This window comes from Elephas maximus, chromosome 3, assembly GCF_024166365.1.
Source record: "Elephas maximus indicus isolate mEleMax1 chromosome 3, mEleMax1 primary haplotype, whole genome shotgun sequence".
NCBI lineage: Eukaryota > Metazoa > Chordata > Mammalia > Proboscidea > Elephantidae > Elephas > Elephas maximus.
This window is the reverse complement of record NC_064821.1, coordinates 140,003,630-140,029,495: the sequence shown is the minus strand read 5'-3', so window position 1 is coordinate 140,029,495 and position 25,866 is coordinate 140,003,630. Positions and strand designations below refer to the sequence as shown.

General features: G+C 40.6%; 1 pseudogene; it reads right to left on the bottom strand.

Moving 5' to 3' along the window:
• Positions 1–1,529: 1,529 nt before the first annotated feature.
• LOC126071361 (guanylate-binding protein 7-like) lies at positions 1,530–25,065 on the bottom strand (annotated as a pseudogene).
• Between the last annotated feature and the right edge of the window lie 801 nt (positions 25,066–25,866).

The window sequence follows — 25,866 nt, the reverse complement described above, 5'->3', positions numbered from 1 at the left end:
GCTACAGCTGTTAACCAAAAGACTGGCTGTTCAAATCCACCAGCCATTGCTTGGAAATTCTATGGGGCAGTTCTACTGTGTCCTACAGTGTTGTTATGAATTGGAATAGACTCGGTGGCAAAGAGTTTGGTTTTTTGGTTTTTCTGTTGTTTTTTACTACTGATTTTTAAGAAATCATAGGAGCCTAAAGAAATTTTCTCCATGTGTGTGATATAAACTCCAATATTTTCCTCACCTTTCCATTTGTGTTTTTGCTTTGCCTGTATCTTTTCCATGAATAATTTCATTATCTTCAACTTGTTTCCCATTTCTTAATTAATTAAATCAAAATTTAGTTTGAAGAACACAAACTTTGGCAATCTTTACTTCTAAACTTTTCTAGACTGAAACTAGGATGACGTAGATTTATTTAAAAGGAGCCACCGTATTGTGCTATTAGCAAAAAGAAGCCTCATTCTAACCATTATTATAAGAACTCAAGAAGTAGTTTAAACAGAGAAGAAAATATTGTTTGATGGTTACAAGAGAGGGGAGGGAGGGAGGGAGAGGAGTATTCACTAATTAGATAGTAGACCAGAACTATTTTAGGTGAAGGGAAAGACGACACACAATACAGGTGAGGTCAGCACAACTGGACTAAACCAAAAGCAAAGAAGTTTCCTGAATAAACCGAAAGCTCCAAAGGCCAGCGTAGCAGGGACGGGGGTTTGGGGGCTATGGTTTCAGGAGACATCTAGGTCAATTGGCATAATAAAATCTATTAAGAAAACATTCTGCATCCCACTTTGGACATGGCATCTGGGGTCTTAAACGCTAGCAAGTGGCCATCTAAGATGCATCAATTGGTCTCAACCCACCTGGAGCAAAGGAGAATGAAGAACACCAAGGACACAAGGTAATTATGAGCCCAAGAGACAGAACGGGCCACATAAACCAGAGACTACATCAGCTTGAGACCAGAAGAACTAGATGGTGCCTGGTAGGGAACGAAACAGAGAACCCCTGAGGGAGCAGGAGACCAGTGGGATGCAGACCCCAAATTCTCATAAAAATACCAGACTTAACTTTCTGACTGAGACTAGAAGGACCCCGGAGGTCATGGTCCCCAGACCTTCTGTTAGCCCAAGACAGGAACCATTTTCAAAGCCAATTCTTCAGAGAGGGATTGGACTGGACTATAGGATAGAAAATGATACTAGTGAGGAGTGAGCTTCTTGGATCAAACAGACACATGAGACTATGTGGGCAGCTCCTCTCTGGAGAAGAGATGAGAAGGCAGAGGGGGACAGAAGCTGTCAGAAAATAGAGGGTGGCGTGAAGGAGTGTGCTGTCTTTTTGGGGGGAGAGCAACTAGGAGTATATAGCAAGGTATATATAAATTTTTGTATGAGAGACTGACTTGATCTGTAAACTTTCACTTAAAGCACAATAAAAATTAAAAAAAAAAGAAGCCTCATTTTATAATTTCTCTAAAAGGAATTTCAACCTATCTAATATGTGAGCTAAGTGCCATCCCTGCCCTGAGGAGTCTAGGAAAACCAGCACCAATTAGTGCTGCTGTAAACATTTTGCCAGTTTCCCCAACGATCTTTAAAAATACTGAGCGTTTGTTGATAACTTGTTTCAATTTCTTCTTTTAGTTGATGTACCTCTTTATTTAATTCCTCAGATTTATTTTCAAAAACCTTCTCTAAGCAGGTCTTCTGGGACCTATAAAGGGAAAAGAGTATCTTTTAAAAAACACAATTATCAAGAGTCATGGTTTTGCATTTAACAATTTCATTTAAGCATGTGTGTCTATTCCCCTACCACCTTAGAGAGCTCTTGGCTGAGTTATTCCAGTCTCTTCACACGTTTGAACCTGTATATTGATAGTGTCCATGGTTGCAACCTTCCTAAAATTCCCTCACCACCATCTCACTGAGAGTGGGGAGCATTATGGCTAAGTTATAATGCTTTCCAGCCCATAGGATGCCCTTTGTGAGGGAATGTACCTTTGATGAGAATTAATTCTCACTTCCAGCTGAGGGAGCATGGTCACACACATCTGACGAATGATGGGAACTGCTGACCTTGTACAGAAAACTGCTTTTCAGCATCCATGTCATGACAACGGTTGTACAGGGTGACTCAGGGAGATTTGGAAACAAATATAGCAAGTATCAGAGCTTTTGCACACTTTATTTCATATCAAGCCAAATCTAACCTTTCGAGGCCTGATGGATCTATTTCAGGTCTCTTTGACGGTTTGATGTTGTACCAGGAATCCTAAGGACTATAGGACTAAGGTCACATCCGACAGGAGCACAGTGATGTTACTCTATAATCACAACGAATGGCAGCCCATGCTCTGGGGGATGTTATTTGCCCTTTCCAGAGCCTAACACTAAATGAGTTGCTGGAGACTTGGGGATTTAAGGACTTCAGTAGGATTCAGATGAATTTCATGTTTTAGTAAACCAAATGCCTTATGTGTTTCCCTCTGAGACCATGTTTTTGCTTCAAATTTTGACCCTTCCCTTCTTTAGGTACCATGGCATTGTCCATTGTTCATGCTCCAGCATCATTTTCTGCTCTCTCAGAATGTTTTCTATGTCTCACTTCATTTTCTCTTTCAATTGTTCCATGTTTTCTATGAAGCTCCTCTCTAGAGCCTCCATCTTTTGTTGTAGCTCCTTCTCTTCCTGTTTCAGTGCTCATTTCCTTCTCAACTGCCTCCAGCTTGGCCCGCTCCACTGTTCCACAAATGTTGTAGAGAGGGAAGAAAACAACAGGTCAGGCCCGAGCTCTACCCTCTTGTGCTCAGAGATCAAATTGACTTTGAAAAAGGGAGAGTCCAACTCTCTGAACTACCCCCGTATCTATACCATCAAAGATACTCTTCAGAATGAGATGGGATACACCCTACTTATCTGGCTGGACATACAACCACAACTCCCTCTTGTTATTTTCAGACTCAGCAGACTGTGTATTCTATAGGAGAGAGGAAGCTCGTTGTTTCAGAAGATCTTCCTCTCAGGTCCCTCAGAGGGCACTGCAGGAGCCTTCCCACCTGGCTGTGGGTTGAGCACTGCCCCTATACATGCTATGGCCTTCTCTCCAGCTGTGAGGGCTCTGGCTGACTGCAAGATGGAGTCCTCTATTGCCTTCTGGCAGTGGGAATGTGTTGAGGACCTCACTTGCCTGAGAAACAAGAAGGATCAAAGACATGGCAGGCAGCAGAGATCTAGTTTCTTAATGGGGAATTTGTGTTCCATAAAACCTCAAATCTGACCATAAATAGTTTAAAACTTGCTTAGGATCCCCCAGAACTTTCTTTCTTTCTGCGACCATGGTATAAATTCTAAGCTCATTTGGAGGACATGAAAAACCCTCCATCACAGCCTTCTTCCTAAATCTCCAGCCTACTCCACCAGTGATGCTGCCCACCACCCACCCAGGTAAGAGCCAACCAGCCTTGTGTGCTCCTGCAGTACGCAGTTCTACAAACACATAACATATGCTGTTTTCACATATTTGCACATTCTTTTTCTTTTGCTTGGATGCTGTTTTATACTTTCTTAACTAGGATAATGTCTGTCAATACTTCAACTTGTATCGCCTATCTCTTCTTGCAGGGGGCTTTCCTAGGATGCATTCCCAGTTTGGAATAGATGCCAAGTACACTGAGCTGCCCTACTAGCTCTATCACTTGCTTTCTGTGTGACATTCAGCAACTTAAAAACTTCTCTGTACATCATATTTCTCAACTGTATAACGTGGATCGTAGTAGTGACACTATGATTATGTTGTTGTTGTTAGGTGTCCTTGAGTCGATTCTGACTCACAGCGACCCCATGTGACAGAGTAGAACTGCCCCACCATAAGATTTTCTAAGCTGTAATCTTTACGGAAACAGATCGCCAGGTCTTTATACAGTGTATATTATATTATGGTACATGTATTTTATATATGTGTGTGTGTGTATATATATGTAGATGTACACATAAAGTGAGAATAATATAATTCTGAGGATTAAGTTATAATCCAACAAAACCTCCAAGACCATGCCTGGTCTAAGAAATGAGTGCTCAGTACGTGCTAGCCATTATAATCCTCATCATCATCCTTGTTACTATCTGTGCATAACATTATGATGACCCCTACCACACCAGACCCAACTGACTATTTATTTCTCTATCTCAAAATGATCATGAGCTTCTTGAGAACAATGATCATTTCTTTAATATTATATCTCCCATACTTAGTGTGCAGTCCCTGGGTGGCACAAACAGTTAAGCACTCAACTACTAACCAAAAGATTGGTGGTTCAAACCCACCCAGAGGTGGCTCAGAAGAAAGGCCTGGTGATGTGCTTCTGAAAGATCACAGCTGTTGAAGACCCTACGGAGCAGCTCTCCTCTGACCCACACGGGGTCACCACAAGCTGGATCCACCTGATGGCAGCTGGTTTGGTTTTTGGCGCTTAGCACAAAATAATCGCATTGTCTGAAAAACGAAGTGTTTCATGTCATCTGGATTCTTGATTCTAATTCCTTTCTTTGGAGATAAATATATGTGGTTTCTTCAAGAGTTTCTAATTAATTGTGGATATAAAACTAAAAATGTCTAGAAATCACCATGCTATGCTTTCTCCCCACTGCTGGTGCTGTGGTCTGAGATTTCCAGTAGGACAAAGGCCTCCTGCCTCAACTCTGCTGACCTTCCCTCCTCTGCCTTATTCCTCACTTTAACTCCTTTCCTGGGCACTCGTTCATAGTTCTGTTCAACGTTTTTTTTTAGGTCTAAGTAGAGACTGTGTCCTCCAGGAACAGAGAAAGTTCCTCTTGAAATACTTTCCATCGGGGGCTCTAAAAGCTGATTAAGCTCAGCCTGACAGTATTTCTCAGATGCTTCTTCATTCTGCTGCACAAAGTCTTCCTTCTTTTCCTCTATGGTGCACTGCAGGAAAATGTAGAGAAATGCCATAGAAAGAAGCTGTTAGAGAGGATGATCCGACTGTGGTTCTCTTGGAAGAAGCAGGCTGACAGCCTCAGAGTGGAGCCAGGAGATTTGTTAGACATCGGTCAAATTCAACATATATAAATGGTGGGAGTGGACGACATGAACTCTACGGTTTCTTTAGCTGTATAGTGTGGTTAACAGTGATCCAACAATGGCAAACTATACGGTCACTGTGAGTCAGAATTGACTCGAAGGCAACTTTTTTTTTTTTTTTTTTAACAATGCCGTGGATGAAAATATAAACATGAGAAAGCAACTCACATGGCAATGACTTAAATGCACTCTGAGCAGACTTTGGAACCATTCGTGAATTCTCTCAGTCAGGATTTGAGTGTGATTAAGAGCTCAGGTGCTAACTAAAATGTTGGCAGTTCAAATCCACCAGCTGCTCCTTGGAAACCTTATCAGGCAGTTCTACTCTGTTCTATACAGTCACTGTGAGTCAGAATCGCCTAGATGGCAATGGGCTTTTGATTTTTAAAAGCAGAGTTTTCTAGCTGTTGTCAGAAAAGAAAGCCAGAGAGATTCAAGACAAGAGAAAGATTTGATGGATCATCGTTGGCATGAAGGTGAAGTGGGGTACCCCAGAGGCTCCAGTTGAGAACAAAGCACAGATGACACCTTCATTTTAGCTTGTGATACCCTGAGCAGAGACCCCATACTCTCTGAGCTGAACTTCTGAAATAAAAAACCATGAGCTGATAAGTGTGAATGCTAAGTTCATAACAAATCTGGTGTACAGAAATAAGAAATGAAGTACACATCTTTTAGAAAACAAAAGTGAATGGCACCCCTGTAGAGCCCTGTCACTCTCTGCAATGTAGGCTCCTTCTACTACACGAAAGTCATGAGGCATGGGATCAAAGGGGTGACAGGAATCAGGAAGGATAAGTGCTAAGACAAGTACCAGGAGCTGTTTCTAGAACTCCTGATTTTCATTCTTGAACGAGTGCTCCATGAAGAGTGCAATGGCTTCCTTCTCGCAGGCCATGTGCACGTCCAGCAGCTCCTGTAGTGTGTCTGTGCGGAGCTCACATGCTGGGCCATCTGCTTGCTGTAGTGATCGGCTGCCTTCTGCACGGCCACCAAGTTCTCATAGTGGGTCAACATTGTCACTGCATTCTCCAAAGAAGGCACTGCTCCGCTGTTGACAGCACCCACACGGGTCTCCACTAGAATTCCCAGCCCTGGGTAAGCCAGAAAATTAACAAATTTAGGGAAAAATATCAAGTTCTCACTTGCTCTTTAAAATACTTTGGTGGTCAACATCGAAATTCAACGTGAACTTTTCTTCCTTTTTCTGTTCTTTCTTTTCCTTTTGGATGAATCCATTTCCTTAAAGTAACATCAGTTTTTCCCCTATTTATTCTTTCTTTTATGACTCTCCATTTCATTAAAAAAAAAAAATCCATTTCATTACTATGTAAAATTGCATTATTCATCACAGTATCTTTTTCAGTTTCCTGGAAAAAATATTTTCCTATTTAAATAAAATAAAAAGTATTTATTAGATAGCCAAAGTAATTATATAATTTGTGGGGTCAGTTCCAAAAGAAAACAAAGGTTTTTGTGAAAAAAAAAAAAAAATTCAAGTTGGCAACACAAAGCATTAAACCAAGTGTGGACACATCTCAGCACAGACACTGCACAACTGCACAGGTCACATGCTTGTGAAGATGGCCCTGTAGATAGATTATATTTAACATTGTTTTTCAAAATCTCAATGGAATTGCAGGGACTCATGGCCTGCTATGTATTTTCCGACTTGTGTAATTTTACAAAGTATCTTTTCTACCCTATGAGTCACTTGTATCCCACAGGACTGGTCTACACAACACAGACCTTCCCTCCTTAACAGCAGTTTGTGTCTATATGATTAGTGGATTATTTTCTTGAGATATATTTGTCCTCAATAAACCACTATGTGTGGCATGAGCATCTGCTTCTCCACGTTCACATACAAATGCAGACAGAATTAGAGAAACCCACAGAACAATCAAGGCTTCAGCACACATGCTGATCCACAGAGAGACATGCTTTGGGGCAAAGGTGACTCATGGTTTCCAGTGACAACGATTCCACATCTCAGGCCCTTGGTCTTTGCATAGGTGAAGATATAGGAACAGACTTTTTTTCCTTGCACCTGAAAATTACAATCCAGTTTATCTTCCGGCACTTCTTCAACACAGACTAAGATTTTTGTCACTGGTAGGCCGGTCAAAGACAAAGCACTTCAGTTTTGGGAAGAGATGCCTGAAACGCTCTCTACATGGGTTGGATTTTAAGATTTGGAATTCCTTATCTGCTAAATTAGAAAAAGAGCAATCGATCAAGGGGCAGCCTTCAGGAAAGGTATCTGTCGAATTTTATTTCCAGGAATCTTTGCATCAGTGCACTCTCCGTCTTTAAATCTCCTTTTGTCCAATCATGCAAATCAACCTTGAGCCAATCTACTCAAAGCAAAAAAAAAAAGAAAATCTATTTGTAGGTAAAGCAAAGAGTCAAGGAAGCAGTTCTGGAGAGGAAATGGCAGAATCTATTCCAAGTGAACAAACTTATGTTTGGTTTCCTCAGACTGTGTATGGAGTTCAGTAGAATAAGTATTTAATAAATGTTTATTGAATGACCGACACATAAAAAGTACTGATCAGAAGTGTTTTCTGATCTTACTGCCCTTGTGTCAGAAATAAAATGTGGGCTCAAAGAGAAAGTAATGATTGATATAAGGGTAAGATGTGGCTAGGAAAATACTGAGGAGAGGTGATACCCAGGGCAGTAAAGAAAAGGTTAAAATCGGAGCCCCAAAATATACACACCATAAATACTTTTAGGTATTCTTTTTGCAAAAGTCTTCAACGAGTAGGGTTAACCTATATGTAATTTGGAAACCTCACAACTTCTCTACATCACATTATACAGGACTTGACCATGTCTTGCAGAGAGATACTGTGGCAGATATCAGCCCTTTAATAAGTGTTTGTTGAAGAAATGAAAATGGATATTCCTTCTAATGTTATCAGCTAGCCACCCTCCTAACTATAATCCATGTAACGAGTTCATAATATTAAAATGATAACTTATTATGTAAGGATGTAGAATGATGTATGTGATATTATGAAAAAGATAAAGGATTTGACAGTCTTTCTGAAAGGTTATCTCAATTTTTTTTTCTGACTTTTATGTAAAACAAAGTCTTCAAAAGCCAGAATCTGTGTAAAGCGGAAACCTGTGAGAGAAAGAAAATTCAAGTATTTTCCACTAAAACGAACAATAGAAAAGCAGTAAGATTGCACCCTGTCAAAGGCAGAAAACTTGCAAGATCTGGAAAAACAAGGCAGTCCTGCCACATTCTAGCTCTCACAGGTTTCACTGTATAAATATCTTTCTCTGAGGTATGTAACTATCAAGGTTAGTAAAAATATGTTGCTGTTGTTGTTGTGTGCCCTTGAGTTGACTTAGACTAATAGCAATCCCATGCAACAGAGTAGAAATGCCTCCTGCCCCACTAGGGCTCCTTTAGTAAAATATACCATATGAAATATATTTTAAAAGTTAAGTCAGTTGATTTCATTGTGATTCTGTGTTTAACAACATCCAATTTCATGGACTCTTTTTTTCAAAGCAGAAGGAGAACTTAATAAGGAACACAGGTATGTGGGCCTTAAGAAGTTATAGCACTGATTGTAATCTGAAAAATAATTTTTTTCATGGTATCAACTGCTCTGAAATCATTTGGTCTACCATTGGGCCCTAAATTTCCACAATGAATTTAAACTCTGGCCACTGGATATTTTCAGGTAATAATAACCCACTAAAATCATACCCTCCTCTCAATCACCATTTTCCTGGGCCTCGATCCAGTCTCAAATATATACTGACTTCAAATTCTGAGTGACAGGGCTCACTTGCTATGTGTCACACCCTACTTAACCTTCCACCACCCAAGCCATGCACTGATACCTGGATTCAACTTCAAGGCATTCTCCAGGTACTTATCTTCGGTGATAGGTCATTCACCTAACTTCAGCTCCAGGCTGAAATCGCCAACAGCCCAAACAAAGTCTGGAAAGAAACTCACAAACTTAGTGGAACCCTCTACTTCATCAGATCTGGAGGAGGATTGTGCCCGGATTAGCTCCGTTAGTTCAGTCACATAGCTGGGAACGTAGCTAAGGAAGGAGTAGTATTCAACACCACAATTCCCAGATCTCACTTGGAAATAAATTTTATAAACATTCTATTTTGTCCTGTTTTCCCTCCTCCTCGCTCCTGACAACTGAGTCCCAAGAAAAAAAAAATAGTTTCAGTTGGCATTCCCATAAGCTCGGTGAACATGGCGGTTGAATTTGTGGAAGGATACTATAGCTGTCCCGGATCCTCGTGCTTGATGGCGGACAAACTGTTGTTGATAAAGGTGCTGCTCAGAAGCACAGTCACTGCAAAGATCCACGAGTCCTTCTTAGCGTCAGCCTGGACAGCACATTAGAGCCAGAAACATAGAAGTCTGCTCTTCTTTCATTCATTCATTCATTTGATTTGTGCATTCATGACTTCAGCTGTTCTATAGCTGAATAGGAAATATAATCTATGTTTTAAAAATAATATTAAATTAAAACCTCATATTTTGCATTTACACTGATCCCTCTCAAAGCTTCAGGTTCTTTAGTTTTTAAACTAAGTGAATGACACTGTCAAGATGTGTAAAATGTTTAACACATAGTTTATATGAAAGGAAGTGTTCAGTAAAAGGTGGACAATTTTTTTTTTAATTGGCTGAGGGCTAAATTAAGGACAGAATGTTATTCCATTTAATTGAACAACCATTCACTGGGCTTCCATAGACTCTGGACACATTCTTTGGTTTTATGAATACAAAATCCTATATGGGTGTTCCTAACCTCGAGAAGACGACTTTCTGGAGGTAAAGGTATAAATGCAACCAAGATTATACTCTGTCAGGAGTGGCCCAATAGTTACAATGTAAAAGAAAAAGGGATAAGGCCAATAAATAGGAATAAGAACTCTGTGGATTCACTCAATACAAGAAAGGTCAGCCTAATTGGACTGGACTAAAAGCAAAGAGGTTTCCGGGATAACATGAAAGCTTCAAAGTTCAGCGGAGCAGGGGCTGGGGTCTGGGGAACTTGGTTTGAGGGGACTTCTAAGTCAGTGGGCAAAATAATTCTATTATGAAAACATTCTGCATCCCACTTTGAATTGTGGTGCCTGGGGTCCTAAATGCCAACAAGCGGCCACCTAAGATACATCAATTGGTCTCAACCCACCTGGAGCAAAGGCAAAGGAAGAACACCAAGGTCACACGACAACTAAGAACCCAAGAGACAGAAAGGGCCACATGAACCAGAGACCTACATTATCCTGAGACCAGAAGAACTAGTTGGTGCCCGGCCACAATTGATGTCTGCCCTGTCAGGGAGCACAACAGACAACTCCTGAGGGAGCAGGAGACCAATGGGATACAGACCCCAAATTCTCATGAAAAGACCATACCTAATGGTATGACTGCGACTCGAGGAATCCCAGAGACAATGCTCCCCAGAACTTCTGATGGCACAGGACAGGAACCATCCCCGAAGACAACTCATCAGGCATGAAAAGGACTGGTCAGTGGGGGGGGGAGAGAGATGCTGATGAAGAGTGAGCTAATTAAATCAGGTGGACACGGGAGAGTGTGTTGGCAACTCTTGACTGGAGGGGGGATGGGAAGATAGAGAGAGAGGGAAGATGGCAAAATTGGCACGAAACGAGAGACTGAAAGGGCTGACTCAATAGGGGGAGAGCAAGTGGGAGAAGGGAGTAAGATGTATGTAAACCTACATGTGACAGACTGATTGGAATGGTAAATGTTCACTTGAAGCTTAATAAAAATTAATTGAAAAAAATGTTAAAAAAAAAAAAAGAACTCTGTGGATTCAGAGCAAGAAATGACTACACCCTTTCCTCACTTACTGACATGGTTAGGTTCCAAAGGCCAGGTCATTATACCAAATAGGCACTATGCAGTAATGGAAGATGGCCATATCAGATCACAAAATGGAGGATGACAATATCATTACCCAGAAAACAAACAAAAAAAATAATCATTAGATGACTGCCAAACCACTGAGAATCATGGTCCAGCCAAGTTGACAGATAACCATCACGGCCAGCATTACTCTTACCTCACACCTCAGCATTCATTATTGCCAGATGTACATTGTTAATGTGCAAAATATTCAGATAGTAGATGTTTTACCATGGTGGTAAATGCGAAATGTCGGATAATGAGGTAGTCAGTAAGTGAGAAGACATACATCTGACTGGGGTAGGATCTCAATAGACTGCAATAAGCAAATAGCTCAGTAGACTGCAAATAATCTTTTAAGAATTGATAGAATATGAACTGGTAGAGGTAAAGGGATCATACCGGTGTCAAAACCAACACAAATCATGTCAGAAATGTTAGACACACGTGTCATTCAGAAGTATCCTCGAGTCATTCCATTTGACTGAAGCAGGGATACCTGTGTCAGAGTGGAAGCTAAGCCTGGAAACAAGATTCAGGGTAAACTCTTCCCATGTTTTTAGCTGTTGTTGTTGATATTTTGGGCAGTCATGAAAACCATGATCTACTAATGTTACTTTCAATTTAGACTCATGGTAATGAATAAGGAGAAATTAAGTAAGGAGAAATGATCCATTGCACATAATATTATAAAGACAAACTGCCTAAAATTATCCCATTTACAATGTTTTTGGTGGGTCAAGCTCATGGTTTTATAGAGAAGCTAGTGGAGAATTAATCTCCAAAGCCCAGAGACTTAGACCAAAAGTGTTATGAATATTCCTCATGTGGTTGAAGCTTTTCTGAAGGTTGTTTAAATAGATTACTTCACTGAAACCCTAATCTCATGGTTCCTACCTCCAACCATCATCATCAGCTCCACATTCTTTAACTGGTAGCTCCCAAGGATCCTATGAGTCATAGCTTCCCCTAACCCTTAAGTCTGGGTTAGGTGCTCACTTCCCAAGGATTCATGACAACTGATGCTAATCACACTTTGCACATGTTGAGTCTCCAACCAGGCTCTGGGCCTTTTCCTTATTCACTCTATATCTATAACACTTAGCACCACCAAACCAAAACCAAACCCACTGCCGTCCAGCCAATTCCTTCTCACAGCAACCCTATAGAATGGAGTAGAACTGCCCCGTAGAGTTTCCAAGGAATGCCTGGAGGATTCTAACTGCTGACCTCTTGGTTAGCAGCCATAGCACTTAACCACTACGCCACCATGGTTTCCAAAACACTTAGCACAGAGCCCTGAAATTCAACTGCTCATAAAGTATTTATTAATATTTTTATTCATCCCAGTGTTAAACAAAAGAAGATCTATATTATATACCAATATTGGTATATTATATACCAATAATATTTGAGCATACAAGGAAATAAGTTTAAGGAAATAAAATTTAACCTAATTATCCCTAATTTTATTATAAGAACATGTCACAAAAGTTGAATTAATGTGGCAAATTAAAAGGCAAGTAGGAAATCAAGAGCAAAGACGACTTCCATGACTGTCTGTCTTACCTTTTCCATACCACCCAGTCCCTCAGTGTCAGAAGGACCAGGGTGTGCTTGGGTTTGGAAGGGTGAGGTACATACCACGTCCAGATGCCCTTGGTTTCAGGCCTTCCCATGGAGCCCAGACAGAAGCCTGCAGGGAAGAAAGGAAAGCAACATCAGTCATAGCAGATAGCCCAGACTGCCCAGGAGCTACTGGCAGGGAGAGGTGTTTCTTCCATTTCAGCAAAGAAAACTTATCAAACTATTATATATATTAAGTCCCTTTTCAAGAAACACTCTGTGTCCTCTGCTCACCTTATTCCTTGAAAGACTTAAACCACATCATATTACAGAATTCATGGAAACTCTATTAAACTGAGGAGCCCTGGTAGTGCACTTATTAAATACTAGCTGCTAAATGAAAGGTCAAAAGGTTGACCCACCAGCAATCCACAGGAGAAAGATGTGGTAGTCTGCGTCCATAAAGATTACAGCCTTGGAACCCCTATGGGGTAGTTCTTCTCTGTCCTATAGGGCCGCTGTGAGTCAGAGTTGACTTGATGGCAAAGGGTTTGGTTTTGTTCTATTAATACATGTCTTTCCATCTGATGCTCAAGAGGAATGAAAAAACATGAAATGTATGCGTGGAATTAGAGAGAGAGCTGAGAGGAGAACTCTGTTCTGGATTATCATTATGTAGAGCTTCCTTTTCCTTATTTGGTCTCATGTTGAGAGAATACCACTGAACTGGAGGAGACCCTGACATGGTAAGGGACAACACTGAGCAGTTTCTCAAGTCCAGTTCTGCTGAGACAAGGTTCCAACAGAGAGTAGTGAGAACTGAGCCTGAAATATAGTTGAGGAATTCTTGATTTGGGGGCCTGAATGCATAATTAAGGAGATCTGATTGGTTAGACAGTGAAGGTCAATTGAGAGTTTGAGATGGATGATCAAAAATTAAGAAGAATTTATGAAAATCACTGCAGTATTAAAATAAAAGAACCAAAACCCAGTGCCTTTGAGTCAATTCCGATTCATAGCGACCCTATAGGACAGAGTAGAGCTGCCCGGTAGACTTTCCAAGACGCATCTGGAGGATTTGAACTGCCGACCTTTTGGTTAGCTGCCGTAGCACTTAACCACTACACCACCAGAGTTTCCATTAAAATACAAGAGTAACTAGGAATTGAGATCCTAGAAGCGTGAGGAGGCTTCTAGAATTTTAGAGCTGGGAACAAGTCCAGTGATTATTTTGTCTAAATCACTCATTTTGTGAACGATGAAAATGAAACCCAGAACTGCCACTGGTTAGCACAGCTACTTAAACATACAGCTTGAACTTAACACAGGCCTCCTGACTCCCAGTCTGTTTCTTTGTGGGCTACGCTGACCCCGTACACAGATCAACAGTCTGATGTAATGAGGTGGCCAACTAGGGGGAAAGTAGTAGAAAAATGAATAAAAGGATTTCTCAAACTAGAGAAGAAAAGGATGTGACAGGAAGTGAAGAGGGAGGAGTCAGAGCATGCCAAGGTTTCATAACCCGGTGAGAAAGTATTATAATTTCCAGCACGACAGATAAGATTTTCGATGTACTAGTTGTCTTTGTTCACCTCTTTTTTCCCCTTATCAGATTAACTCTTTTCTGCTCTGCACCCTCATCTGTGTCCCAGGTCATGGTCCTTTATGTCTTCTATCACTAGGGCTCCCTTGGCCTCTGGCTCCTGGTAGAGCTTAACCAGCGGGACCTACTGCAGGAGAGCAAAAAGCAGGCATATACTTTCTCATGCCCCAATCTGCTGGAACGCAATATTCCTGTGGCTCTGTTCCTCTACCTCAGGTCACAGCTCCTTTCACTCAGCCTCATCCAATAACTCATCCTGCCACATTCTGCTATCCACTCTCTGCTTAACACTTCAGTCTTAGAGATGATAATGGCTACACTGCTATTGCTATTACCACTGTCTATGTGCTTGTCCATCCCTCATTGGTCCCATTGCCCTATTTATGCTCTTGTAAATGGTCTCTCCATTAAATCCTTTCATTACTCTTTGAGCGAGTCATCTGTTGGATTTAATCCTCTCTATTCTCCCTGTATTTTCCTCTCTCCTCTTCAAGAAAAATGATGAGTTCTGTGTTCATTGCTTCAAGAGGGGGATATAACAGAGGGGAAAGCAGTAAAGACTTTTCAGGCCTGCCAAATTTTCTTTCCAATGCTTTAAACCCACAGGGTGATAGGATTTTAGGGTTATGCCTGTGGATGATATATCCTCTTAAAGAGTATAAAATTTTGACCACCTGCCATTTGCAATGCTTCCTTTAACAAAGACAAGAATAGGTCATGATGAAATACCTAGGGGAATATGGTTTAGCATGGCTCAGGCCATCCTATTCCTTCACCCTGTGTTTTCTCCAAGGGGTGAAAATAAAAGCATGGACTAGACTGCACTCTCCTAAACCCATTTCCCATTGCCTACTCACAGCAACTGTATAGGATAGAATAGAACCACCCCATAAATCTTTACAGAAGCAGACTGCCACGTCTTTCTCCTATGGAAAGGCTGGTGGGTTCAAACCACCCACCTTTTGGTTAGCAGTCAAGCATTTAACCACCAGGGCTCCTTTGCACTCTTCTACATCGTGATAAATTTTCTTGTTTGCTAATTGATATAGAGTAAGCCCTGCTCCAGGGCCCACATGACGAAGGGCAAGGTGTAATTGAAGGTCATACTCTTAGTCATCAGGGGTATAAAATAAACAGAGCAAGTCACTGCCAAGAAGACAGAAGTAGTGACCTGATCCTGCTCATGGACATTGACTGGGAGTGAATATCTTTCTGTTCTTCCCGTGATATAGGTGGGGTGGTAGAGTCACAAGTCAGAAATTTTACAACGTCTTGAGGTCAGGGACTTCCTCAGCAGAGTGCTGGGAAATCACCTGGTGATTGCTTGATGTTATCTTCAGTAGAAAATAAATGTTGTTGAAATCTGTCTCCTGAGGTTCTGAGCTGCACTCCATCAGAAAAATCCCTATGAATTTATTTGGGTCAGGCAAGGAAAAGTGTTCCTCCTTTCCTTATTGTTGGCCAAGAACTCCCCTAAAATAAAAACAAAGACAAATTGTTTCCTTAGAAGCCAAGTGGGAGATTGGGAAACAAGAAGGGGAAATGGAGAAAGGAAAGAAGGAGACAGGGAAAATGAGAGGGACAAAAAGAGATAAGGAGAAAGGAAGGGATGAAGAGAGGGAGGAAGAGAAACAGATAGACAGAGACAGAGAGATAAGCATGGTGGTGCTGAGAGTTTAGTGGACTGAATTTCAATCCCTAGTGGTACTGAGAAGAAGCAACGTATTAGAAAAATAGAGAGGCGGAGCCAAGATGGCGGACTAGGCAGACACTACCTCGGATCCTTCTTACAACAAAGACATGGAAAAACAAGTGAATCGATCACATACATAACAATCTACCAACCCTCAACAACAAACACAGATTTAGAGATGGAGAATGAACTAATACGGGGAAGCAACGATTGTTTCCAGAGCCTGGAGCCAGCGTACCAGTCAGGTACGGCACAAGCACAGAGAGCGGCTCCACCCCCCTGAACTAACCCCGGGAGGGGGACCAGCCGGTTCCACAGGCGGCGTGGGACACAGCCGGTAGGAGAAGTCCCCGGGAGGCAGTGACTGGTCTTGGAGCAGAAAGAGCAGCATCCGAGCCGGGGAACCGTCCCGCAGGGATTTGGACTGGACGCAGGTACGCCATAAACATGGAGAGTTGCTCCACCCCCCTGAACTAACCCCGGGAGGGGGACCAGCCGGTTCCACGGGCAGCGTGGGACACAGCCAGTCGGAGAAGTCCCCGGGAGGCAGCGACTGGTATTGGAGCGGGGAGAACAGCGTCCCAGCCGGGACACTCGGTCACGGCACAAGCACGGGGACCTGCTCCACCCATCTGAACTAACCTCGGGAGGAGGCCCAACTGGTTCTCGGAGGCGGCACGGCCACGCGGCTGGAGGGACGAGAAGTCCCCGGGAGGCAGCGACTGATTTTGGAGTCGAGAGTGCACCGTCCCAGTAGGGGAGCCTTGACGCTGGGCGTGGGGCTGGAAGCGGAGGATCTGACCGTGACTCCAGCGGGTCAGACCCCCCGGGGGCAATCTCCACACAGCCAGCACACATAGGCGACGCGCCTGCGGGATTCTCAGATATAATAGTCATTCCAAGCAAGACAAGCAACTCTGGCTATATTCTGAGGTGCTACTCTCCTATCTCTCTGTTCCCTCCCCCACCCTCCCCAGGCGGCTTCATTAACATCTGAATAGCCTGAGCCAGAGGGAGAACTCTGATAGGGATCTGACTGCATTTTTTTTTTTAGCGGATTTTCTGGAAAAACTAGTTTCCCAGTGATGGCTCGGAGACAACAATCCATATCAAACCACTTAAAGAAGCAGACCGTGACAGCTTCTCCAACCCCCCAAACAAAAGAATCAAAACCTTTCCCAAATGAAGATACAATCTTGGAATTATCAGATACAGAATATAAAAAACTAATTTACAGAATGCTTAAAGACATCACAAATGAAATTAGGATAACTGCAGAAAAAGCCAAGGAACACACTGATAAAACTGTTGAAGAACTCAAAAAGATTATTCAAGAACATAGTGGAGAAATTAATAAGTTGCAAGAATCCATAGAGAGACAACATGTAGAAATCCAAAAGATTAACAATAAAATAACAGAATTAGACAACGCACTAGGAAGTCAGAGGAGCAGAATCGAGCAATTAGAATGCAGACTGGGATATCTGGAGGACCAGGGAATCAACACCAACATAGCTGAAAAAAAATCGGATAAAAGAATTAAAAAAAATGAAGAAACCCTAAGAATTATGTGGGACTCTATCAAGAAGGATAACCTGCGGGTGATTGGAGTCCCAGAACAGGGAGGGGGGACAGAAAACACAGAGAAAATAGTTGAAAAACTCCTAACAGAAAACTTCCCTGACATCATGAAAGACGAAAGGATATCTATCCAAGATGCTCATCGAACCCCATTTAAGATTGATCCAAAAAGAAAAACACCAAGACATATTATCATCAAACTCACCAAAACCAAAGATAAACAGAAAATTTTAAAAGCAGCCAGGGAGAAAAGAAAGGTTTCCTTCAAGGGAGAATCAGTAAGAATATGTTCTGACTACTCAGCAGAAACCATGCAGGCAAGAAGGGAATGGGACGACATATACAGAACACTGAAGGAGAAAAACTGCCAGCCAGGGATCGTATATCCAGCAAAACTCTCTCTGAAATATGAAGGCGAAATTAAGATATTTACAGACAAACACAAGTTTAGAGAATTTGCAAAAACCAAACCAAAGCTACAAGAAATACTAAAGGATATTGTTTGGTCAGAGAACCAATAATATCAGATATCAGCACAACACAAGGTCACAAAACAGAACGTCCTGATATCAACTCAAATAGGGAAATCACAAAAACAAACAAATTAAGATTAATTAAAAAAAATAATAAATACACATAACAGGGAATCATGGAAGTCAATAGGTAAAAGATCACAATAATCAAAAAGAGGGACTAAATACAGGAGGCATTGAACTGCCATATGGAGAGTGATACAAGGCGATATAGAACAATACAAGTTAGGTTTTTACTTAGAAAAATAGGGGTAAATAATAAGGTAACCACAAAAAGGTATAACAACTGTATAACTCAAGATAAAAACCAAGAAAAACGTAACGACTCAACTAACATAAAGTCAAGCACTATGAAAATGAGGATCTCACAATTTACTAAGAAAAACGCCTCAGCACAAAAAAGTATGTGGAAAAATGAAACTGTCAACAACACACATAAAAAGGCATCAAAATGACAGCACTAAAAACTTATTTATCTATAATTACCCTGAATGTAAATGGACTAAATGCACCAATAAAGAGACAGAGAGTCACAGACTGGATAAAGAAACACGATCCATCTATATGCTGCCTACAAGAGACACACCTTAGACTTAGAGACACAAACAAACTAAAACTCAAAGGATGGAAAAAAGTATATCAAGCAAACAATAAGCAAAAAAGAAGAGGAGTAGCAATATTAATTTCTGACAAAATAGACTTTAGACTTAAATCCACCACAAAGGATAAAGAAGGACACTATATAATGATAAAAGGGACAATTGATCAGGAAGACATAACCATATTAAATATTTACGCACCCAATGACAGGGCTGCAAGATACATAAATCAAATTTTAACAGAATTGAAAAGCGAGATAGATACCTCCACAATTATAGTAGGATACTTCAACACACCACTTTCGGAGAAGGACAGGACATCCAGTAAGAAGCTCAACAGAGACATGGAAGATCTAATTACAACAATCAACCAACTTGACCTCATTGACTTATACAGAACTCTCCACCCAACTGCTGCAAAATATACTTTTTTTTCTAGCGCACATGGAACATTCTCTAGAATAGACCACATATTAGGTCATAAAACAAACCTTTGCAGAGTCCAAAACATCGAAATATTACAAAGCATCTTCTCAGACTACAAGGCAATAAAACTAGAGATCAATAACAGAAAAACTAGGGAAAAGAAATCAAATACTTGGAAAATGAACAATACCCTCCTGACAAAAGACTGGGTTATAGAAGACATCAAGGAGGGAATAAGGAAATTCATAGAAAGCAACGAGAATGAAAATACTTCCTATCAAAACCTCTGGGACACAGCAAAAGCAGTGCTCAGAGGCCAATTTATATCAATAAATGCACACATACAAAAAGAAGAAAGAGCCCAAAGCAGAGAACTGTCCCGACAACTTGAACAAATAGAAAGTGAGCAACAAAAGAATCCATCAGGCACCAGAAGAAAACAAATAATAAAAATTAGAGCTGAACTAAATGAATTAGAGAACAGAAAAACAATTGAAAGAATTAACAAAGCCAAAAGCTGGTTCTTTGAAAAAATTAACAAAATTGATAAACCATTGGCTAGACTGACTAAAGAAATACAGGAAAGGAAACAAATAACCCGAATAAGAAATGAGAAGGACCACATCACAACAGAACCAAATGAAATTAAAAGAATCATTTCAGATTATTACGAAAAATTGTACTCTAACAAATTTGAAAACCTAGAAGAAATGGATGAATTCCTGGAAAAACACTACCTACCTAAACTAACACATTCAGAAGTAGAACAACTAAATAGACCCATAACAAAAAAAGAGATTGAAACGGTAATCAAAAAACTCCCAACAAAAAAAAGCCCTGGCCCGGACGGCTTCACTGCAGAGTTCTACCAAACTTTCAGAGAAGACATAACACCACTACTACTAAAGGTATTCCAAAGCATAGAAAATGACGGAATACTACCCAACTCATTCTATGAAGCCACCATCTCCCTGATACCAAAACCAGGTAAAGACATTACAAAAAAAGAAAATTATAGACCTATATCCCTCATGAACATTGATGCAAAAATCCTCAACAAAATTCTAGCCAATAGAATCCAACAACACATCAAAAAAATAATTCACCCTGATCAAGTGGGATTTATACCAGGTATGCAAGGCTGGTTTAATATCAGAAAAACCATTAATGTAATCCATCACATAAATAAAACAAAAGACAAAAACCACATGATCTTATCAATTGATGCAGAAAAGGCATTTGACAAAGTCCAACACCCATTCATGATAAAAACTCTTACCAAAATAGGAATTGAAGGAAAATTCTTCAACATAATAAAGGGCATCTATGCAAAGCCACCAGCCAATATCACTCTAAATGGAGAGAACCTGAAAGCATTTCCCTTGAGAACGGGAACCAGACAAGGATGCCCTTTATCACCGCTCTTATTCAACATTGTGCTAGAAGTCCTAGCCAGGGCAATTAGGCTAGACAAAGAAATAAAAGGTATCCGGATTGGCAAGGAAGAAGTAAAGTTATCACTATTTGCAGATGACATGATTATATACACAGAAAACCCTAAGGAATCCTCCAGAAAACTACTGAAACTAATAGAAGAGTTTGGCAGAGTCTGAGGTTATAAAATAAACATACAAAAATCACTTGGATTCCTCTACATCAACAAAAAGAACACCGAAGAGGAAATCACCAAATCAATACCATTCACAGTAGCCCCCAAGAAGATAAGATACTTAGGAATAAATCTTACCAAGGATGTAAAAGACCTATACAAAGAAAACTACAAAGCTCTACTACAAGAAATTCAAAAGGACATACTTAAGTGGAAGAACATACCTTGCTCATGGATAGGAAGACTTAACATAGTAAAAATGTCTATTCTACCAAAAGCCATCTATACATTTAACGCACTTCCGATCCAAATTCCAATGTCATATTTTAAGGGGATAGAGAAACAAATCACCAATTTCATATGGAAGGGAAAGAAGCCCCGGATAAGCAAAGCACTACTGAAAAAGAAGAAGAAAGTGGGAGGCCTCATCTTACCTGACTTCAGAACCTACTATACAGCCACAGTAGTCAAAACAGCCTGGTATTGGTACAACAACAGACACATAGACCAATGGAACAGAATTGAGAACCCAGACATAGATCCATCCACGTATGAGCAGCTGATATTTGACAAAGGACCAGTGTCAATTAACTGGGGAAAAGATAGCCTTTTTAACAAATGGTTCTGGCATAACTGGATATCCATTTGCAAAAAAATGAAACAGGACCCATACCTCACACCATGAACAAAAACTAACTCCAAGTGGATCAAAGACCTAAACATAAAGACTAAAACGATAAAGATCATGGAAGAAAAAATTGGGACAACCCTAGGAGCCCTAATACAAGGCATAAACAGAATACAAAACATTACCAAAAATGATCAAGAGAAACCCGATAACCGGGAGCTCCTAAAAATCAAACACCTATGCTCATCTAAAGACTTCACCAAAAGAGTAAAAAGACCACCTACAGACTGGGAAAGAATTTTCAGCTATGACATCTCCGACCAGCGCCTGATCTCTAAATTCTACATGATTCTGTCAAAACTCAACCACAAAAAGACAAACAACCCAATCAAGAAGTGGGCAAAGGATATGAACACACACTTCACTAAAGAAGATATTCAGGCAGCCAACAGACACATGAGAAAATGCTCTCGATCATGAGCCATTAGAGAAATGCAAATTAAAACTACGATGAGATTCCATCTCACACCGGCAAGGCTGGCATTAATCCAAAAAACACAAAATAATAAATGTTGGAGAGGCTGCGGAGAGATTGGAACTCTCATACACTGCTGGTGGGAATGTAAAATGGTACAACCACTTTGGAAATCCATCTGGCGTTATCTTAAACAGTTAGAAATAGAACTACCATACAACCCAGAAATCCCACTCCTAGGAATATACCCTAGAGATACAAGAGCCTTCATACAAACAGATATATGCACACCCATGTTTATTGCAGCTCTGTTTACAATAGCAAAAAGTTGGAAGCAACCAAGGTGTCCATCAACGGATGAATGGGTAAATAAATTGTGGTATATTCACACAATGGAATACTACGCATCGATAAAGAACAGTGACGAATCTCTGAAACATTTCATAACATGGAGGAACCTGGAAGGCATTATGCTGAGCGAAATTAGTCAGAGGCAAAAGGACAAATATTGTATAAGACCACTATTATAAGATCTTGAGAAATAGTAAACCTGAGAAGAACACATACTTTTGTGGTTACGAGGGGGGGAGGGAGGGAGGGTGGGAGAGGGTTTTTTATTGATTAATCAGTAGATAAGAAATGCTTTAGGTGAAGGGAAAGACAACACTCAATACATGGAAGGTCAACTCAATTGGACTGGACCAAAAGCAAAGAAGTTTCCGGGATAAAATGAATGCTTCAAAGGTCAGCGGAGGAAGTGCGGGGGTCTGGGGAACATGGTTTGCGGGGACTTCTAAGTCAATTGGCAAAATAATTCTATTATGAAAGCATTCTGCATCCCACTTTGAAATGTGGCGTCTGGGGTCTTAAATGCTAACAAGCGGCCATCTAAGATGCATCAATTGGTCTCAACCCACCTGGAGCAAAGGAAAATGAAGAACACCAAGGCCACACGACAACTAAGAGCCCAAGAGACAGAAAGGGCCACATGAACCAGAGACCTACATCATCCTGAGACCAGAAGAACTAGTTGGTGCCTGGCCACAATCGATGACTGCCCTGACAGGGAGCACAGCAGAGGACCCCTGAGGGAGCAGGAGATCAGTGGGATACAGAACCCAGATTCTCATAAAAAGACCAAACTTAATGGTCTGACTGAGACTGGAGGAATCCCGACGGCCATGCTCCCCAGACCTTCAGTTGACACAGGACAGGAACCATCCCCGAAGACAACTCATCAGAAATGAAAGGGACTGGTTAGCGGGTGGGAGAGAGACGCTGATGAAGAGTGAGCTAATGATATCAGGTGGACACTTGAGATTGTGTTGGCAACTCTTGTCTGGAGGGGGGATGGGAGGATAGAGAGAGAGGGAAGCCGGCAAAATTGTCAAGAAAGGAGAGACTGAAAGAGCTGACTCAAGAGGGGGAGAGCAAGTGGGAGTAGGGAGTGAGATGTATGTAAACTTATATGTGACAGACTGATTGGATTTGTAAACGTTCACTTGAAGCTTAATAAAAGTTATTAAAAAAAAAAAAGAAAAATAGAAAAAAAAATGTCTACAAAGCCTTCATGGACAGATCATGGGCAATTCTCTAAAAACCAATAACAGCCAAAGGATACAATCCACTAGGAAAAAAAGACTTCAAAAAATAGGAAATATAATAGGCAAAGACATGTTTGAAAGGGTACTCAACCTCCCTTATAGTGAAGCAAACTGGCGGTTAAGAGCTGGGCTGCTAACCAAAGGATTTGAGTCCACCCAGAGGCACCTTGGAAGAAAGGGTTGGCAATTTTCCTCGAAAATATCAGCCATTGAAAACCCTGTGGAGCACAATTCTACTCTGGCACACATGGGATTGCTATGAGTTGGGACTGATTGGACAGCAACTGCTTTAGTTTTTGGTTTTATACAGTAACAAGATCAGCAAAAGTTTAAAAGTCCTACAGTAGCAAATTTTTGTAAGGTTGGAGAGAATTCTCAGTTACTACAAATAAGCATGTAAATTGCATGAAAATTTTGAAAATGTGTTTGATATTATCTATAATGACTGCAGACACGCATATTCTGTGATCCAGCAAATCCAGTTCTAGGAATTTATACACAAGTGGTTTGTGAATATGAGCAACAGTTATAAGTAGAAAAAACAATTCATGGCAACCTTATTCATAAAAGATAAAAACTGAATATAATAAAATGTTCATCCACAATAAATGGATAAATTGTGGTGTCTTCAGACAACGGCATACTATAAATTTAGTACAAATAAATAAATTGCAGATACATACAATAAACTGAGTCTGATAAACTTCTTGATGAGCCAGAAAGCAAGACACAAAAGAATGAATACAATATAATTCCATTTAAATAAAGTTTACAAGCAAGTCAACCTGTACCGCTTTTTTGGAAATGTATGCATAGATTTTAAAACCATCTTTAAAAATCAAGAGATGAAATCCCATGAAAACTAAAATATTGGTGATTCCTAGTGAGGGTGTGAGAGGGCATAAGATTGGAGCTTTTGCACATTGAGAATGTTTTACTTCTTGACCTGAGCATTGATTATACAGGAGCTCATTTATATTTCTTAATTTTATTGTGCACTTATGTGTTATGAACTTTTATGTATGTGTTATATTTCACATATTACAAAAGACTAAATAGAGTAAGAGGGTACAATTTATCAAAGTTTCTATGATATGGGGCAAAAAAAATTAAATGCTAGTGTTATTAAGATATTAGATATACAGAGATTCTGCTTCTTTTTCTTTCTCCTACATCACATGTTCCTGTGATGTAGGAGAATCACATGTATGTGATGTAGAAAGAAAGAGTATCATTGCCTGAGCTGTGTTCCTGGGCAGGTGAGAGTGGAGGGATGCAGAGAACTCATGGGGTGGATATTTGGATAGGGTTGAAAGAACTCAACTTTATTACTGGGGAAAAGAACTCTTGTTTTTTCAGATTTTGTGGATAGATAAGTTTGAAGTTGTAAGTTTGGTGATGAGAATTAGAAGTATTTTTTTGTTTGTTTTGTTTTTTTCCAGTGGGAAGAGGTTGGCTCTTCCTTAATATGACCCGAGAAGAGGCATGATCAGTCTTCCTTATCACTGGTTCCAAACTAATGGCTCCTGCCCTGGGACAACACTCACCATGCTTCTGTCCTGCCAGGCAGTTCATCAGGTAGGATTTTCTTTCACGATACAGCCCTACAATGGCCACCAACACCACAGGCTGGGAAATTTCGTTATGAATCTTTAATGCTTCTGGATTTAACGTCAGCTGCTCTTTCTGATTTTCTACCAAACAAGTGGGGTCCGTCATGATGGGCCTGGAAGCCATGGTAATCTGAAATCCAGAAGAGACACTCAATAGAATGCAAGACCTAATGTCATATCTAACAGTTATTCAAGGTACATGCATTTCAGCTTTCTCCTTGTGGAATGTGTATAACAGCTTTTTACATTTTGTAAGGAAAGTATGTAGCCTCCTGCTATGGCTCGAATTCTGTTCCCCCAAAATGTGTGTCAACTTGGCTAGGCCATGATTCCCAGCAGTGTGATTTTCCACCACTTTCTCATCTGATGTGATTTCCCTGTGTGTCATAAATCCTCTGTCTATGGTGTTGATGCAATGAGTTTAGCAGCAGTTATGTTAATGAGGCAGGATTCAATCTACAAGATTAGGTTATGTTTGAAGTCAATCTCTTTTGGTATATAGAAGGGAGAAGAGAGACGTGGTGACTTCATACCACCAAGAAAGTAGTGCCAGAAGAAAAGTGTGTCCTTTGGACCCAGAATCCCTGCACCGAGAAGCCCCTAGTCCAGGGGAAGATTGATGATGAGGACCTTCCTCACGTGAAGACAGAAAAAGTATTCTGCTAGAGTTGATGCCCTGAATTTGGACTTCTAGCCTACTAGACTGTTAAGGAATAAATTTCTGCTTTTTAAAGCCATCCACTTGTGATATTTCTGCTATAGCAGCACTCGATGACCAAGACACTTTCCATTTTAAAGCCTGGTATACATGCCTTATATGTTGTTGTTGTTAGGTGCCGTAGAGTCAGTTCTGACTCATAGCGACCCTACGCACAATAGGATGAAACACTGCTCAGTCCTGAGCCAT